The sequence below is a fragment of the Agelaius phoeniceus genome, chromosome 19 (assembly GCF_051311805.1).
Source record: "Agelaius phoeniceus isolate bAgePho1 chromosome 19, bAgePho1.hap1, whole genome shotgun sequence".
In the NCBI taxonomy this organism is placed as follows: domain Eukaryota; kingdom Metazoa; phylum Chordata; class Aves; order Passeriformes; family Icteridae; genus Agelaius; species Agelaius phoeniceus.
Genome location: NC_135283.1, coordinates 1226336 through 1245156, shown reverse-complemented (window position 1 = coordinate 1245156; position 18821 = coordinate 1226336). Strand labels below are relative to the sequence as shown.

At 51.4% G+C, this 18821-nt stretch overlaps 1 protein-coding gene across 17 annotated transcripts in view; it reads right to left on the bottom strand.

Moving 5' to 3' along the window:
• Positions 1-18821, bottom strand: part of SHISA6 (shisa family member 6) — a 166970-nt gene that overhangs the window by 134826 nt on the left and 13323 nt on the right. The window lies entirely within an intron of this gene.

The window sequence follows — 18821 nt, the reverse complement described above, 5'->3', positions numbered from 1 at the left end:
GGCTCTGTCCCCAGGTGCCAATGTCCCTGGTGGGGACAGCCTCTGAGGTCCCCCCTGTGGCAGGGCTCTGTCCCCAGGTGCCCATGTCCCCCTGTACCAAGGGCTCTGTCCCCAGGTGTCAATGTCCCCCTTTGTGGCAGGGTTCTGTCCCCAGGTGCCAATGTCCCCCTGTACCAAGGGCTCTGTCCCCAGGTGCCAATGCCCCCCTTTGTGGCAGGGTTCTGTCCCCAGGTGCCAATGTCCCCCTTTGTGGCAGGGTTCTGTCCTCAGGTGCCCATGTCCCCCTGTACCAATGGTTCTGTCCCCAGGTGCCAATGTCCCTGGTGGGGACAGCCTCTGAGGTCCCCCCTGTGTCAGGGCTCTGTCCCAAGGTGCCAATGTCCCCCTGTACCAAGGGTTCCATCCCCAGGTTCCAATGTCCCTTTGTGTCAGGGTTCTGTCCCCAGGTGCCAATGTCCCCCTGTCCAGGCTGGTCCCCCATAGCAGCAGCACAGCAAACTTGGGTTTTGGGACAGCTCCTCAAGTGCCTCCTCAAAAGACTCCTCAGAGCTTTCCCAGTCCCTGACAGCACTGCAGGTTCAAGAGACACCCAGCTCTTTAATATTTTAATACATTAATAAAGGAAAAAAGAAAAGCACGCCCTGCCTGCTTGTTACCATGCAAAGCTCTGAAATGAGGACACAGATGATTCTTCAGATACTCTTTATCATCTCCTCCCTTTTTCATGTTGTTAATTTTTCTGCTCCTATTATTTCAGGAAGAGGCAGAGATAAGAAAGGTGCAGGGGGAGGGAAGGGGGGCGGCTGGGATGCAGCTGAATGCCAGGGAAATTCCATTTTCCCTGATTTCCTGCCCTGGCTGTGGTGGCAGGAGGTGCTGGGCAGGACCAGGAGGGCACCCAGGCTCTGTCCTGCCTGGCTGCTCCACACCCTTCTCTGCTCTGCAAAAGCAAAAAAAACCCCAAAAGCTGTTTGTTCCCACCCCATTCCAGGCACTCTGGCAACACCTTGGGAATGAGAGAGGTTTTGGAGCATTCCCTGTTTCCCTCGCAGCCACTCACTGTCCCCAGAGCCACACAAATATTGCTGCCACCTCCAGCTGAAATCAGCTGCCTCTCACAATTCCCTCCAGAGAACCTGCTTAAGAACAGATCAAGGAGGGGAAGTTTATAAAAAAGCAAACATTTACTGGCAGATTGAGGGTTCCTCATCAGCCATTTGCTCTCTGAACCTTGCTCTGCCCCTGCTTATGGAACATTGTAGTTCAATTAAAACATCCCTGTGATAACGAGCCATTAGCATTTGAACAGGAGTTACATTTTCCCAGGAGAAACTGAGATTTGCAGACTTCAAGCAGCACGATTTTCCCTTTCCATGGATTTATTACAGCGTGCTACCTTTGCTTTTGGCTTTGGTTCTTTTAATTCCTGCTCACTTGTGATCATTTCTTTTGGCCTTGCAAAATTCTGGGAGAATTCTGGAAGTGATTTTTCCTTTCAGAGGGAACTGGGAGCTGCTGGGGGCCCCAATCCAGGTGTTGTTATTCCATTTATTTGCCACAATGCCATCCTGAGCAGGAGGTTTCACCTGGAAGTGAGGGGTCCCTTGGAGCAATCCCAAATGCAGGTGCCCAGTGGGAGCACAGGAAGGAAATTCCCCATTTCCTTCTGCACTGGAGGGGAGGTTTTCCTCTTTTCTGCCTCCAGATGTGCTCTCCCCAAGGTGCTGGAGCTGCCTGTGCCATGGGCTGGGAAGGAACTCCTGGAACTCATCCCAGATGGATCCACAGCCTGGACCTTGCTGTTGCCCTGGTGAGACAGCTAAAATGCCAAACTCCTCGAAAAACCAGCACAGATGGAGTGATTTTCATTTTATTTCAAATTTCAGGGATTTTTCATTGAATGACAGAATGGTTTGGGCTGGAAGGGACCTTAAGGTCCACCCAGTGCCAGCCCTGCCATGGCAGGGACACCTCCCACTGTCCCAGGGAGATCAACGCAGCCCCAAATCCCCAGCAGAGACTGAAACAGGTGGATTTTCACTCCTGTGGCAAACAGGTAGAGAAGTTACTAAAGAAAGGCCTCATGAAATCAGGCCTGCTCTGTTAAATGAATATCCAGCCTGACACTTCTCCCAAGTGCAGTTTGCAAGTTCTCATACAAAATCAGCTTGAGAAATAAAGTTCATTAACACAACAACCTATTCCTAGGGTGAAAAACAAGTGCACCTGGACAAACAATAAGATCTGTCCCATGAGAATTAGTAGAAAAAAAATGTATAAACTAACTAAAAACACAGAAGTTTGATAGATGTGCAAAATACCATGGACTGACCAATGAACTGAGTGTGAATTGTCAACCAACAGGATCTGATAAAATAATGATAATAATGATAATGATGATAATGATGATAATGATAATAATGATAATGATGATTATAATTATAATGATGATGATGATGATGATGATGATAATAATAATAATAATATTAATAATAATAATAATAATAAATTATCTACACAATAAAGATTTGGCTTTTCCTGCATGAAGAAAAATGGAGTCCTGGCTCATTTATTACATCACATTTCTTTCCCCCCTCTCCTCTGGTTACATGAGAGCAGAGTGCTCTGCCTGCCACACACAGAAAAAAGGCAAATTCTTCAGGGCACAGAGCTCAGAGGGAACATTTCATTACAAAGGCATCCTACAGAAGTCACATATGGAACAACCTCGGCCACAAACTGCAATTACAACCCCAGCTCTGCTTTAACAGAATTATTAGAGCTGAACTAAAATGCTGTTATCCACCTCTTGGAAATGTTATTACTGAGCCCAGATTACATCACCCCGAGAAGGGCAGACAGGGACTGGCGTGGACAGACTTCTGCAAGATGCACAGAGATGTGACCTCAGCCTGGCCACAAACTGCCCTGCAGGGGGAAAGGAGCCCTCACATCCCCAGCACAGACATTGCCAGACAGATCCCTGCAGGAAAAGGAAAAAAAAGGTTCAATTTTGGAGGATCCACAGCTTCTGGTGCTGCTCATTTCTGCTGGAGTGATTCTTTGGGGCTGTTCCCCACACAACAGAGCTGCAGTGATCCTTTTGGATTGTTTTACACATAACAGAGCTGCAGTGATCCTTTTGGGGCTGTTTTACACATAATAGAGCTGCAGTGATCCTTTTGGGGCTGTTTTACACACAACAGAGCTGCAGTGATCCTTTTGGGGCTGTTTTACACATGACTGACTCTTTTACACATGAGCACTGCCTCTTTCTTCCTCACAAAGCACCCAACTGAGCCCAGCTCCCTTCTCACCACCACCCCACTCTTTTATAGCACCTTCTCCTCATTGCTTGCAGCTGTGGCCTGTTCAAGCCAGGCCTGCTCCTGATCTTTGCTAATTGGCCCAGCTGCAGCTCCTTAGGGGTGAGATGACTTTCTACACTATCTTTATTTTCATATATTCTGTCCCCCTCCACCTCTCTAAACGGGATTCCAGCAGCAGCAGCAGCTCCCTGTGCCCTGCTTTGGGATGGAGCCCAGGAGTGGCTCCAGCAGGGGCTGCTCCAGGCCCTGTCCCCTCCCTGTACACTCTGTACCCCTGGAACTGAGCTCAGGAGCTGGGGAGCAGAGCCAGGCTGTGCTGTTTCTGCTGGAATCTCATTTACAGAGGCTCTGATATTCCCCTCCTAATTAATTTGCTCTGTTCGCCTGTGACCGAACTGGCTTTTGTTCTTTGGGAGCTCCTCAAAAATTAGCTGCAATACCTGCTGGAATTTCATTATTTAGGCTAAGGAAGGTGATTGAGGGCATGGGGAGAGCTGATCAAACCTCCCAGGCTTCAAGGGTATCAGCAGAAGGGAGGCAGAACCTGGAGGGAGAACACTGAGGAGTGACTGTCCCAGCAGGGATTGAAGGCTGAGATAAACATTCCCTGATATCAGAGAGCCTTTGGGGGGTCAGCTGTGCACCCCTAAAGTGTTGGGGTCCCTCGCTGCTCACAGTGACCCCAAGAAAAGCTGGAAAGTCTCTTTTCCCAGCCTGGTGCTTGAAGAAGGAGTCAGGGCTCTTCATTTCTCGGTCTCAAGGTTGTTTATTGTCTCTTATCTATAAAATTCTTTCTCCTGCCCTGCCCAGGTCCATGCAGGAGGACAGTTCCAGGCACTGTGCCTGCCCCTGGGCAGTGTTATGTCTTTATACTAAAAACTACCTGTACAATATTTACAATCACTTTCCAATTGCTATCACCTATGTTAGACACTGAGCTTCTACTCTAAACCAATCCAAAAGTGCCACCATCACAGCAGAAGATGGAGGCCAAGAAGAAGAAGGAGAAAGGCTGGACACACCCAGATCCCTCCATCTTGCCCCCCTGAACTCCCATTCTAAAAAACCCAAAATCTACTTTTCCACCCTGTCATAACTTCACTATTATTCTACCTAAACTGTTGTGGCTTGCAGATCTTCATCCAAGGTTGGTAATTTGCTGCACGGGTCATAATCAAACCCACGGGGGCATTTTGGGCTCTGTGCCAGGGTCTCTGAGCCCCCTGGCAGGGTCTGGGCACTCAGGACAGCCAGGGGGATGTGCTGGGTCCTGACACTAAAGCTGCCCAGGTCTGCCTCAGACACCATTGCAGGGAAACTGGGTGTGCACATCACCCCTGGCCCTGTGTGGCAGCTCTGGATCCTCCCAATGCCCTGGGGGGCTGAGGGGGGCCAGGCTGCAAGGGGAGCATCCCCCAGCACTGATCTCTGCCAGGATCAGCTGGATCCAGAGCCTGGGACCACAAATCCCAGCTCCCAGTGGGACACCTGAGCCACCCAGGCTGCTGAATATGGGGGGAGGCAGGAATTGGGAGATCCTGGGGTAAACTTCACAGGAATTCTGTAAAACGACACAATTCCCTGCTAAACATGAGGGAGATTCAGGAATTGGGGGCTCTGGGGACAAACTTCACAGGAATTCTGTAAAACTGCACAATTCCCTGCTAAATATGAGAAGGATTCAGGAACTGGGAGATCTTGGGGCAAACTTCACAGGAATTCTGTAAAACTGCACAATTCCCTGCTAAATATGAGGGAGATTCAGGAATTGGGAGATCTTGGGGCAAACTTCACAGGAATTCTGTAAAACTGCACAATTCCCTGCTAAATATGAGGGAGATTCAGGAATTGGGAGATCTTGGGGCAAACTTCACAGGAATTCTGTAAAACTGCACAATTCCCTGCTAAATATGAGTGGGATTCAGGAACTGGGAGATCTTGGGCTAAATTTCACAGGAATTCTGAAAAGCTGCACAATTCCCTGCTAAACATGAGAAGGATTCAGGAACTGGGAGATCTTGGGGCAAACTTCACAGGAATTCTGTAAAACTGCACAATTCCCTGCTAAATATGAGGGAGATTCAGGAATTGGGAGATCTTGGGGCAAACTTCACAGGAATTCTGTAAAACTGCACAATTCCCTGCTAAATATGAGGGAGATTCAGGAATTGGGAGATCTTGGGGCAAACTTCACAGGAATTCTGTAAAACTGCCCAAAATTTCCCTGCTAAACATGGAGGGGATCCAGGAATTGGGGGGCCTTGGGCCAAACTTTACAGGAATTGGGTAAAACTGCACAATTCCCTGCTAAACATGAGAAGGATTCAGGAACTGGGGGATCTTAAGGCAAACTTTACAGAAATAGTGTAAAAACTGCACAATTCCTGGCTAAATATGGGGGGATCCAGGAATTGGCAGGGGGGGTCTTGGGGCAAATTTCACAGGAATTCTGTAAAACTGCACAAAATTTCCCTGCTAAACATGAGGGGGATTCAGGAATTGGGGGATTCTTGGACCCAACTTTGACAGGAATTGTGTAAAACTGCACAATTGCAGCAGTGTCTGTGCCTCAGCCCGAGAGCTGGGAAATGGTGATAACACTGATTTTCTCAGCTGGCCTTGGGAGCCTCCTTATGAATATTTATGAAGTGCTCAGTTTATAATTGTGAGTAAATAAATGGGTGTGTGGAATTCACAGTCCAAGGATGAGAGCTGCTCTGTTTCACACCCTCCAAGGAACCATTCACGGTTCCTGCTCTCCTCTGGAAGGAAAGGATTTGGGAAGCACAACTCCAGAAACCATCTCAAAGGGAGCTGCAATCAGGAGAGAAAAGCCAGGACTTGAGGGGCAAATCCTGCTGAGGTCAGGAAAGGCAGGGAAAAGCTCTTGGCAGAACTTCCTGTGCCTGGGGATGGTGCCTGTGGGAGTTTATGAAGTGCTGAAGTGCCCAGATCCTTTCTTAAATCATTTTGAGAGGGGACAGCGTGCTCAGAGACTCAGAATCTTTTGGGATTTTACCCACTCATTCCCTGTGGTACCTGTGGGGGGTTTTGGGAACCTGCTGGGAATGCTCCTGGTTGTTTTTGTGCATCTTCCTCCCCTCTTTGTCCTGAGCAGCAGCCTTGTCCTTCTGTCCCTGCCCTTGTTCCCAGCTCAGCAGCCAGATAAAAGTTCCCATTCCCAATGAAGCCATGGAATGATGGCAAGACAGCTGAAACAGGACTAAATTCCCTTCCAAGCCAGCCTTTCCAGGGTTCCATGACCCTTTCCTGGATGCCTGGCTCATGGTGGCCAGAGCTGGCCATGCCCTGCAGCTCCTCCTGTCCCTGTTTGTCCCTCTGGTCACACCCAGCCAGCCCAGCACGACTGCTCCAGGCACCCTCTGTCCCCATGGTCCCACCACCTTCCCTTCACCTGGGAAAATAAAATGTGACATTCCCATAGGGATGCTGCCCTGCCCTCCTCTGTCCCCACATGGACACCCATTCATTCACATGAACCTGCAGCTGGGAAAATAAAATGTGACATTCCCATGGGAATGCTGCCCTGCCCTCCTCTGTCCCCACATGGACACCCATTCATTCACATGAACCTGCAGCTGGAAAAATAAAATGTGACATTCCCAGGGGAACGCTGCCCTGCCCACCTCTGTTCTCACATGGACACCCATCCCTTCACCTGAATGTGCAGCTGGAAAGAGGAAAATGTGACATTCCCACGGGAATGCTGCCCTGCCCCTGCTGTCAGGAGGTGGAGAGGAGCTAAATCACACCGGGCAGCCACTGATGGATGATGGCACCCAAAATTAAGCTGAGGGATATTTATCTTTTCCTGCCCTCAGATCTACCCTCACTGGACAGAGCTGTGTCCAACTGTCCCTTTGGTGTCCACTGGACAGAGCTGTGTCCAGCTGCCCCTTTGGTGTCCACTGGACAGAGCTGTGTCCAGCTGCCCTGCAGGGCTGGTTTTGCTCCCCTCCCTTAGAAGAGCCTTCAGGGCAGCCACCAGGCCACCTTTCCTTTTGGACTATTTTCTGTTTGGCTGGATTTCTAATGCCAGAATAATTACTTAGGAAAATTCCTTAATCAAGAGCACATTTGTGGAGGTAATGAGCAAATGGGTCAAGGAGAGCAGCGTGCCTTAGGAGCAGGAGCAGCTTCCCTGAGCAGCTCAGGGCTGGTGGCTGCAGGGAGCAGGGCTGGCCTGTCCTGGGCAGGATTCACAGCCCCCAGAGGAACACCTGGGCTCTGTCCCGTGTCTCTGCATCCCTCAGGGAGGCTCCCAGAGGGAGGAGCCACCCTCTGAGTGCTGCTGCTGTGCCCAGAGTGGCTGCAGGGTCCCCAGGGTGTGTGTGTGACTGTGGTCACAGGGGTCTGAGGATGAGGGAAGAGACGAGGATCTGACTCCATGTTTCAGAAGGCTGATTTATTATTTTATATATTATATTAATATATAAATATAATAAAATATATATTTATTATATATATTTATTTATTCTATATTATTAATATAATATATTATATTTATATATTAATATATATTATATTAATATATAAATATAATATATTATATTAAAACTATATTAAAAGAATAGAAGAAAAGGTTTCCTCAGAAGGCTGGCTAAGAATAGAAAGGAATGAATAACAAAGGCAGCTGTCTTAGACTCTCTGTCCGAGCCAGCTGGGCTGTGATTGGCCATTAATTAGAAACAACCACATGAGCCCAATCCCAGATGCACCTGTTGCATTCCACAGCAGCAGATAACCATTGGTTCCATTTTGTTCCTGAGGCCTCTCAGCTTCTCAGGAGTTAAAAATCCTAAGGAAAGGATTTTCCTGGAAAGGTGTCTGTGACAGGAGTGAGCTGGGGCACAGCAGAGCCACCTGAGCCTGTCCCACAGCTCTGGGGAGCCCAGGCCGTGCTGAGGGGAGGGATGGGGGCACTGGTGGGGGTCAGTGCCGTGCCAGCCCCGGCCCTGTGGCCAGGGGTGCCCTCAGGAGCGGGGCACAGGAGCTGTGGCCAACTGCAGGTGCCCCAGGTGGCAGAGGGCAGTGCAATCAAAGCTCATCAACAATTCAGGAGCCAGTGAAACATTCATGGCCTGGCGGCTGCTGCGAGGTGAATATTTCATCAGCTGCAGCAAGGATCTCTGTGACAATCATGTTGGAGTGATGTTCACAGGTGTCACCTGCCACTGAGCACAGGGCTGGGAGCTCCTGTGCCACCAGAGAGGATCCCCATGGAGGGACCAGGGCTGGCAGCTCCCCCAGGGTGGGCTGCTGTCCTAGGGGGACGTTGTGTCCCCATTTGTGTGTTCTGTTTATGCTGGATATTGTGTTCTGTGCCTCCAGGACTGGCAGCGCAGGTGGGACAGGACAGCTGCTCCAGCTGTGCCACACCTGGAGCCCTGCAGAGCCTCTGGGATGGGCAGCAAGGAGGAGAAACACGCAGAGAGCAGCCTCAGAGGGAGAGAACAGCTCTGGCTCTGTGCTCTGGGGCTGCCAGGGGGTGCAGAGGGGACAGAGCTCCTGGGGCTCTGGGGACAGGGGACTCTGCTCTGGGACAGCACCCAGGGGATGGCTGGGGCTGGGAATGGGGAGTCTGGGATGGATTTAGGGAAAGGTTCTTCCCCAGAGGGTGCTGGGCTCCCCAGGGAATGGGCACAGCCCCGAGGCTCCCAGGAACACCCAGGATGGGGTTGGTTTTGGGGTTTGGGATGGATTTATGGAAAGGTTCTTCCCCCAGAGGTGCTGGCACTGCCCAGGTTCCCCAGGGAATGGGCGCAGCCCATGGAATTCTACAACTCCATGATTCTACAATTCCATGATTCTATGACTCCATGATTCTACAATTCCATGATTCTATGACTCCATGATTCTACAATTCCGTGATTCTACAATTCCATGATTCTACAATTCTGTGATTCTACAATTCCATGATTCTACAATTCCGTGATTCTACAATTCCATGATTCTACAATTCCATGATTCTCTGACTCCATGATTCTACAATTCCATGATTCTCTGACTCCATGATTCTACAACTCCATGATTCTACAGTTCCATGATTCTGTGACTCCATGATTCTGTAATTCTGCGATTCTACAATTCCATGATTCTCTGACTCCATGATTCTACAATTCCATGATTCTACAATTCCATGATTCTACAATTCCATGATTCTGTGACTCCATGATTCCGTAATTCTGCGATTCTACAGAGGCTGCCAGAGCTCCTGGAGCCTTTGGGGATGCCCAGGGTGGGATTGTTGGGGGTCTGGGCAGGGCCAGGGGCTGGACTCACAATCCCTGTGGCTCCAGCTCAGGGGATTCTCAGGTTCCCTGCATTCCTGCCGTTGGCAGACACTGAAAGCCACGTTCTGGATATTCAATATTTACCCCAGTGGTTTTGGGAGGGGCCTCTCTGAGCCCTGGGGCAGTGCTGGGACTGGCAGTGCTGGAACATCTGTGGGGGGCTCTTTTAGAGAGCAGCTCTTACCCACAGAAGTGATTTACCAGCAGAGATAGAGGTGCTGGCACAGCTGACAAGCCAGGGACAGATTTGGGGAGGGAGCTGCAAAAGGCCAGCCACATATTTCAGAGTTATTTTCCTGAGGAGGATTTGATGAGATGTGAACTTCATTATTTGCTAATGTTGCAGCACAGAGCCTTGTCCAAAGCCCAGGAGAGTCAGAAGGAATCTTTCCATTAACTTCACTGATTGTAAGTGAGATTGTGACAGATGTACTCCCTTTCCCTTCCTCCTCAAATATTTTAAATCAAACAGCACGAGCTGCTGTGTCCTTTCCTGGAGGAGGGCATTGCTCCCTCTCAGGGCTGCTCCAACAAATAACCCTGGGGAGCCTTTCAGGCCAGAGGGGCTGAGGGTATTAAAGCTTCAGGGAAGGGGAAGTGAGGCAAGAACCACTCAATTCCCAACGTGGCTGAAGGGCCAGAAGGAAACAGAGTCTGCACCAAGGATAGAAGTTGTTTGCAGACAATAAAATCATCTCCAGCATGAGCCAAACCTTCCTGCTGTGTGCCAGCTGAGAGAAAACCTCCACAAAATGCCCTTAGCATGTTCCAGAAGGAGGGGATGCCCTCCCAGAGCCCCTGGCCACTGCTCTGCTGGGGGCTGGGGCACCTCCTGCACTGGCACCTGCAGTGAAACAGTGAGACCCCCACCAAAGGAAAGGGTTGGCATTGACTCCATTGACTCAGGATGCTGAACAATTGCTTTATTCAACTCTATTACATTGTACTATACTGGATTGAAGAATACTAAAGAATTCTAAAGAAAAACCTGTGACTGTCTGAGACAGCCAGGACACAGCACTGAGGGATTGGCCAAGGAATCAAAGCAATCCTCAGCAGAATCCAAGTGACAAATCCCTCTCAGTGAACAATCTCCATAATACATTCCACACGTGCAAAACAACAGGGGCAGCAAGTAGAGATAAGAATTGTTTTTTCTTCTCTCTGTGCTTCTCCAGGAAAATACCTGTGAGAGAGAATTATGTCTCTCTCTGTTCAGAGAATGTGAATGCCACTGGCACCCTCTGCAAGCTGAGCTGGTCCAGGCCAAGGGTCCCTGAGAGCTCCCAGAGCCCCTGGCCACTGCTCTGCTGGGGGCTGGGGCACCTCCTGCACTGGCACCTGCAGTGAAACAGTGAGACCCCCACCAAAGGAAAGGGTTGGCATCTGACTCCATTGACTCAGGATGCTGGACAGTTGCTTTATTAAACTGTATTACATTGTACTATACTGGATTGAAGAATACTAAAGAATTCTAAAGAAAAACCTGTGACTGTCTGAGACAGCCAGGACACAGCACTGAGGGATTGGCCAAGGAATCAAAGCAATCCTCAGCAGAATCCAAGTGACAAATCCCTCTCAGTGAACAATCTCCATAATACATTCCACACGTGCAAAACAACAGGGGCAGCAAGTAGAGATAAGAATTGTTTTTTCTTCTCTCTGTGCTTCTCCAGGAAAATACCTGTGAGAGAGAATTATGTCTCTCTCTGTTCAGAGAATGTGGATGCCACTGGCACCCTCTGCAAGCTGAGCTGGTCCATGGCGAGGGTCCCTGAGAGCTCCCAGAGCCCCTGGCCACTGCTCTGCTGGGGGCTGTGGCCCCTGGGCCCCTCTGCAGTTCACTGCTCCAGGTGACAATGCCAAGGATAAAGCAGCCAGCCCTTGCTCCAGGACATTTTTGTGCAGTTTAAAGTGAAAATAACCCAGCTGGGGAGTAGAGGAAGCTGATAGTGATGGAGGCAGAGCATGGATTGAGTTGCAATATCTGGGCAGGGGTCCAGCAAGAGGGGAGGGGAGTTTACTGATTCTGGCACACTCTAATGGAGCTCTGCTTGCAGCTCCTCACCTCTGTTTACACTCCATGGAGTGTGATAGGATCAGCAATCAGGAGCCAGGAGAGGCCCAGCACACACAATGTGCTCATAAAGATTTCATTCTTCACCGTGTCAAAAAGCAACTTTCTGGAGGCCAATTTAATTGTTGTCAATACCAGTTGCAAATTGGCCTTAACATTTTAAATTGATGTTTTCTGTAAACTGCCCTGATTAATGGAAGAAAAAGATTGTGTTTCTGCCTTTCTCCTGAAGATCTAATGGAGGTAACAAACAATAATTGATCTGGCAGGACACGGAGAGGCAAACAGGGAGGCTCAGACCTGCTACAGAAATGATTTTACCTGTCCACAGCTACAGAATGGCACAGCTCTTAGACAGAGCTGTGGGCTGGCTTGGCTTTGCTCCTGAGGAAACTCTCAGCAGCTTTAACTGAAGTTCCTTAACTGCAGGCAGAGGAGTTTGGCTTTGGGGGAAGGCACTGAGAACCTGGAATGAGCCTGGATCCCCAGGGCTTTAGGGGGAGATTTTGGTAACCTGGAATGAGCCTGGATCCCCAGGGCTTTAGGGAGAGATTTTGGTAACCTGGATCCCCAGGGCTTTAGGGGGAGATTTTGATAACCTGGAATGAACCTGGATCCCCAGGGCTTTGGGAAAAGGCGTTGATAACCTGGAAGGAATCTGGATCCCTTGGGCTTTGGGGGAAGGCACTGATAATCCAGAATTAATCTGGATCCTCTGGGCTTTAGGGGAAGCTTCTGATAACCTGGAGGGAATCTGGAATTCCCTGGGCTTTAGGGAAAGGTTTTGATAACCTGGAGGGAACCTGGATCCCCTGGGCTTTGGAGGAAGGTTCTGACAACCTGGAATGAACCTGGATCCCCCTGGCCTTTAGGAGAGGGCACTGATAAACCAGAGGGAATCTAGAATTCCCTTGGGCTTTGGGAAAGGCGTTGATCACCTGGAATGAACCTGGATCCCCTGGGCTTTGAGGGAAGACAGTGATAACCTGAAGTAAACCTGGATTCCCTGGGCTTTGGGGGAAAGCACTGCTAACCTGGAGTGAACCTGGATCCACTGAGCTTAAAAAAAAAATAAAATAAATCTGTTGCCATAGTAACCCCCAGTTTGCAGATACCACCTGGCTGATAAGCGCCCTGCTGGCCTTGAGGCTCTGGGCCCAAGGAAGGCTCAATCCACCCAGACTCTTGGAGAGGCACCTGGTGCTTGTCCCAAGGCTCTGGGTGCTGCTGCTGGGTGGCTCCTGCTGGTGTCATTTTCCTCCACCCCCTCCTCTGTTTCCCCACAACACACAGACTTTCTGAGTTATCCCTTCAATCTTTTTTTTCACATTTGTCACTTGTTAGCTGCTTTAGCACACGAGCCCCTGCCATCACTCACAGGGGATATTTGGGTGTGAGGCACCAGGAATTACTGCAAATGTTGCTGCTCTCCAGCCCCTGCCGAGCTCACTGGCAGATAAATCTGCAGATAAATCCCCAGATAAATCTGCACTGGGGATGTTTTGTTGTCTCCTGTGCCGTAGTGGGGCAGAGCTTTCCCAGGGGTTCTTTTACACAGATTACCCTGAAACTGCCCAGCTCAGGGGAAGGCTCAGGAGAGCAGAACAAACCAATACCCAGAGAAGGCAGCTGGTGAGGCTGAGGGAGCCTCTGGGAGCCCAGGCTGTGTCCCTGGGCAGCCAAACCTCCCCCAGGTGAGCACCCCCAACCCCTGGCAGCCCTGCAAGGGGGAGGCTGGGTGCCCAAAACAGCAAAGTTAGGGAAAGATAAACAAATAAATATTTGTAGCAGTTGCACAGATCCATCTGGAGCAGGGGCAGGTGAGGTGTTGGCACTCCAGCTCCTTCTCCTGCTTTTCCAATCCCTTCTCCTGAGTGCCTGGGGTCTAAAGCTGCTTGGGACAGCAGCCCCAAATGCCCAGGGACAGCAGCCCCAAATGCCCAGGGAGGCTGGAAGCTCTGCCTGAGGACACAGGACTGGAGGAGCATCTCTGTGCAGCCATGGCCAAAGTGAGGATCCTAAATCCCTCACCCCACAGAGGCAGCTGCTGTCCAAAGTGAGGATCCCAAATCCCACACCACAGAGCAGAGCAGTGGTGCCCAAGGTGAGGATCCTAAATCACCCCACAGAGGCAGCTGCTGTCCAAAGTAAGGATCCTAAATCCCACACCCCACAGAGCAGAGCAGCTGGTGTCCAAGGTGAGGATCCCAAATCCCTCACCCCACAGAACATCTGGTGTCCAAGGTGAGGATCCTAAATCCTCCACAGAGCACAGCAGTGGTGTCCAGGGTGAGGATCCCAAATCCTCCACAGATCAGAGCAGTTTTGCCCTCTCAGCTCCCCCACCCTCTGGGATCCTCCCCTTGGCAATGACATTCCAGGACACCGCGCATTCCTTCCCCTGGGAATGTTCTGAGGAAGGAGCTCTGGCGTTTTGGGGCGGCCCAGAACAGGCATCATTAACCCTTTGGGGGTCTCCTGGGAGGCACTGGGGCTCCCCATGCCAGGGATGCGCTGGCAGGAGCACAGATGGGGCAGCTCTGACTCGCCCCAGCTCCCACAAACCCTCCCAGTTCCAAAGCTGCTCCTGCTCCTCTCCTGTCAAACGCCAGGGAATGGCAAGAGGAGCACGGAGACAGCAGAGCCCCGTTCCTGGAACATTCTGGGCGTTTTCCAGGTGCTTTCCCTCATTCCTCACCCACCCGCACCTTGAGCAGTTTCTCACACCAAGCGCAGGGGCTGGAAAGGGCCGGGGATCGTTTTCCACCTGCTTTGTATTGCCCTGAGCAGCTGAGAACGACAGCACAGAGTGCGAGCAGCAGGGGCTGGAGCCTCGCACACATTCCACACACAGACCCTGGCAAATCAATCCCAGCAGTGCTGGGGATCGGGGGAGAAGCTGGATGATTCCAGCAAGGAGGAAAGGAGGGGTTTGGAGCAGAGCCCAGCCGGTCTGGGGAAAGGGAGAGAGCAGAAGGGGGAAAGAGGGATGAGGGCAACACACTGAAACCCTGGGGGAAGCTGGGCCACCCGGGGTTTAGGAAAGGCAGTGATAACCTGGAATAAACCTGGGTCACCTGGGCTCTGGGGGAAGGCAGTGATAGCCTGGAATGAATCTGGAATTCCCTGGGCTCTGGGGGAAGGCAGTGAGAACCTGGAATGAATCTGGAATTCCCTGGGCCTTGGGGGAAGGCACTGATAGCCTGCAGGGAATCTGGAATTCCCTGGGATTTATGGGCAGGTTCTGATAACCTGGACCCCCTGGGCTTTAGGAAAGGCATTGATAACCCAGAATGAACCTGGATCCCCTGGGCTTTAGGGGAAGGCACTGAAAACCTGGAGGGAATTTGGACCTCCTGGGCTCTAGGGGAAGGTTCTGGACCTGGATCCCCTTGGGCTTTGGGGGAAGGCACTGATGAACCAGAATGAACCTGAATCCCCTGGGCTTTGGGGGAAGGTTCTGATAAATCAGAGGGAACCTGGATCTCCTGGGCTTTGGGGGAAGGTTCTGATAACCTGGATCCTCTGAGTTTTGGGGGAAGGTTCTGATAACCCTTATCCTCTGGGTTTTGGGGCAAGGCACTGATGAAGCAGAATGAACCTGCATCCCCTGGGCTTTAGGAAAGGGCAGAGCCCTGCTGAGCCCGTGGGGAGCAGGGCCAGGGGCACAGAGCCCTTTCCCCATGTGCTGCTCAGGCTGGAAGTGCTCCCCACGCTGCCCTGGGCTCTCCTGGAGATGTTTGCCACAATTCCCATGAAGATTTAAGGCCTGCCCTGCGTTTGTTCACGTTCAGAAGGAGCTCAGAATGCGCCTCTGGGTGCGAGGCACTGCTGAAAGCAGCACTTTGAATGCCTCCATCCCTGGAACATCCTGACTCAAGCTGCTCATTAAAAGCCTTCCCCAGATAGATCAGGCTAATCAGAGCCCTGGCCTGTGCTGTTTGCTGCATTCCAAGTGGGGATCCTGGCCACGAGCTCTTCTCCACACCTGCTGCAGGTCCCAGCACAGGTGAGGAGCAGATTTTAACCCTGGGCAAAGTGTCCTGTGCTCAGCCCTCCCCTGGCACCTCTGGGGCTGGATCCAGAGCAGTGAATCCCCTGGATCCAGAGCAGTGCATCCCCTGCATCCAGAGCAGTGCATCCCCTGCATCCAGAGCAGTGCAGAGGCAATGGATATTCTGAAAATGAAGAGGCCAACAGAGTATACAGAATATAAATCTAGGCCAGAGTCTTGTGGTGGTGTTTGAGGGTCCTCAGGATGAGGGAAGAGATGAGAATCTTGACTCCATGTTTCAGAAGACTGATACATATTATATTATATTATATTATATTATATTATATTATATTATATTATATTATATTACTACACTAAAGAAAGAGAAAGGAGACATCAGAAGGCTAGAAAAGAAATGATAATAAAAACCTGTGACTGACCAGAGTCCTGACACAGCTGGACTGGGATTGCCCATTAAGTCAACACAATTCACATGGAAGCAATCAAAGATGCACCTGCTGGTGAACCATCTCCAGCCCACATTCCAAGCAATCTGATAATCACTGTTTACATTTGTTTTCTGAGGCTTCGCAGCTTCCCAGGAGAAAAATCCTGGCGAAAGGATTTTCATAAAATCTGTCAGTGACCCCAAACTGTGTGTCACACACAGCCTGAACCCCAACCACCCCAAACTGTGCCCACAGGGACACCCTGGCACAGAGCAGCTGGGGCTGCCCCTGGATCCCTGGCAGCGCCCAAGGCCAGGCTGGACAGGGCTGGGAGCACCTGGGACAGGGGGAGATGTCCCTGGGACAGTGGGAGGTGTCCCTGCCATGGCAGGGGTGGAGTGAGATGAACTTTGAGGTCCCTCCCACCCCAAACCCCTCTGGTTCTCCCCGAGGTGCTCATCAGTGGATTTTCACCTGTGGGTGCAGATGAGCCCCTCTGGGTGCCCTGCAGGGACAGCACCTGTGTCCCTTGTCCCTGTCCCTCCTGGAGCTGGCAGTGACCGTGGCACTGAGCTGGGGACACCCTGCAGCCCCAGGGGTGGCACGTGCCACACTCCCTGCCATCCTCTGCCCCTGCATCCCTGGCAGTGCCCAGGGCCAGGCTGGACACTGGGGCTGGGAGCTCCTGGGGCAGGGGAAGGTGTCCCTGGGGCAATGGGAGGCGTCCCTGGGGCAATGGGAGGTGTCCCTGGGGCAATGGGAGGTGTCCCTGGGGCAATGGGAGGCGTCCCTGGGATATGGGAGGCGTCCCTGGGGTAGTGGGAGGTGTCCTTGGGGCAGTGGGAGGTGTCCCTGGGGCAGTCGGAGGTGTCCCTGGGACTGTGGGAGGCGTCCCTGGGACAATGGGAGGCGTCCCTGGGACAGGGGAAGGTGTCCCTGGGGCAGTGGGAGGTGTCCCTGCCATGGCAGGGGTGGGACAGGAGCTTTGCCAGGTCCCTCCCAGCCCAAACCAGCCTGGAATTCCTCTGGAGCAGCAGTGGGACGTGGACTCCTCTCTGTGCCCCCAGCAGGACCTGCCCAGGCTGCCCTGCTGGGCCCTGCAGCTCAGGCACAGCCAGCTCCGTTTGTCACTGTCACCAGAACCATCCTGCCCACGGACACCAGGGCAGCCTCACAGAAAATGAAGCCGAGGTTTATTTAGCAGGACTTAGGGGCACCCTTCCAATTATAAGTTGGGAAACAGAAGCTCCAAGTCAAACAAGCACCAGGCTCCATCAGCCCCTGTGCAAGGAGGACAAACCTTCCTGGCTGCTTCTCTCTCCTGCCCTGGGCTCCTCAGTGAGCCACAGCCACCAGCCCTGTGCTGCTTTCCAGCCCTGCAGCTCTGGGCTCCTGGAGCCAATTTGCAGCCCCAGTGAGCAGTGCCTTGCCTGGATCCTGCTATTCCATATTGCTGCCTCTTTTTCCTCCAGCTCTCCCTATTACCTTCTTTTTTTTTTCTTTTTTTTTTTTAATTTTATTTTTCCTCTTCTTCCCCTTGTTCCCAAAAACAAGCATTGCTGATTTTTTTTCTCCACACCAGGGCTGAGCAGCTCTATTCTATTTAAGATACAACACATCCTTGTTTCCCATACTTGTTTTCCTCTTTTTCCTCAGCTCTCCCCATTTCCCTCTTTTTTTTTCCTTTTGAATTTTCTTTTTCCCTTTATTCCCCTTGTCCCCCAAAACCAAGCACTGCTGATTTTCTACTCCACACCAGGGCTGACCAGCTTTATTCTATTGTAGCTAGAACACGTACTTGTTTCCAAAGTTTTGCTTCTTCCCAACTGAAAGATTCTACCATCCACTCACACAATTTCCTATTCCCAGCAATAATCTGAAATTTAGCTCATAACTGAGCACAGACACCTCAGGCACTGCCCTGCTCTGACCATAAAACATCACAAGCAAACATTACCTGTAAAGCTGTTTCTGAGCTGTGATCTCTGTGAGTGATCAGCTCCGTCTGCTGGGATCTGTGAGCTGATGGTGGCCCCAGCTGAGCCAGGAACGAGTTCTTTTGGGCAATTCTCCCTTCCCAGCTGTGCCAGGGGCTGCTGAGGGCTCAGTCCAGCTGAGCTGTGCTGGCAGAGCTCCCCTTGGTGCCTTTGGGGATCTCTCCTTTTCCTGCACTCCCTGCGATGGCTTTTCCCCCTCACACAGCCCAGCAAACATCACCCAAGCAGGGGCTGGGTGCTGCTCACATCCTGCCTGTCCCTTCCTGGCCTCTTGTCCCCATCCTCAGGCAGGGCCAGCAGCTCCTGCCCAGGTGCTGTCACTCTGCAGGGTCCCTAATTCCCATTTATTTGGCATTTTCCTGCTTGCTAATTAACTTTTTCTGTTAGTCCAACTCCATCATAAGGTGTGATCTGCTCACAGCTCTGTGCTCTGGTCCTTCCCTGCCTCATTCTGCCCCAGAAAGTCTCAAAAACCCCTTGGGATCCTTAGATAACAGGCAGAGGTCCTGCAATCAGCATTTCCCCCCAAAGCTTCCCATTTATCTCCTCTCAGGTTTGCAGAGCCTGAGCACAGCCCCTAAGCCAGACCTGCAGCACCCAGCTGGTGCCTCCAGCTGCCAGCCAGGAATTCCTGCTGCCCTTTCCTTCTGCATCCCTGTGC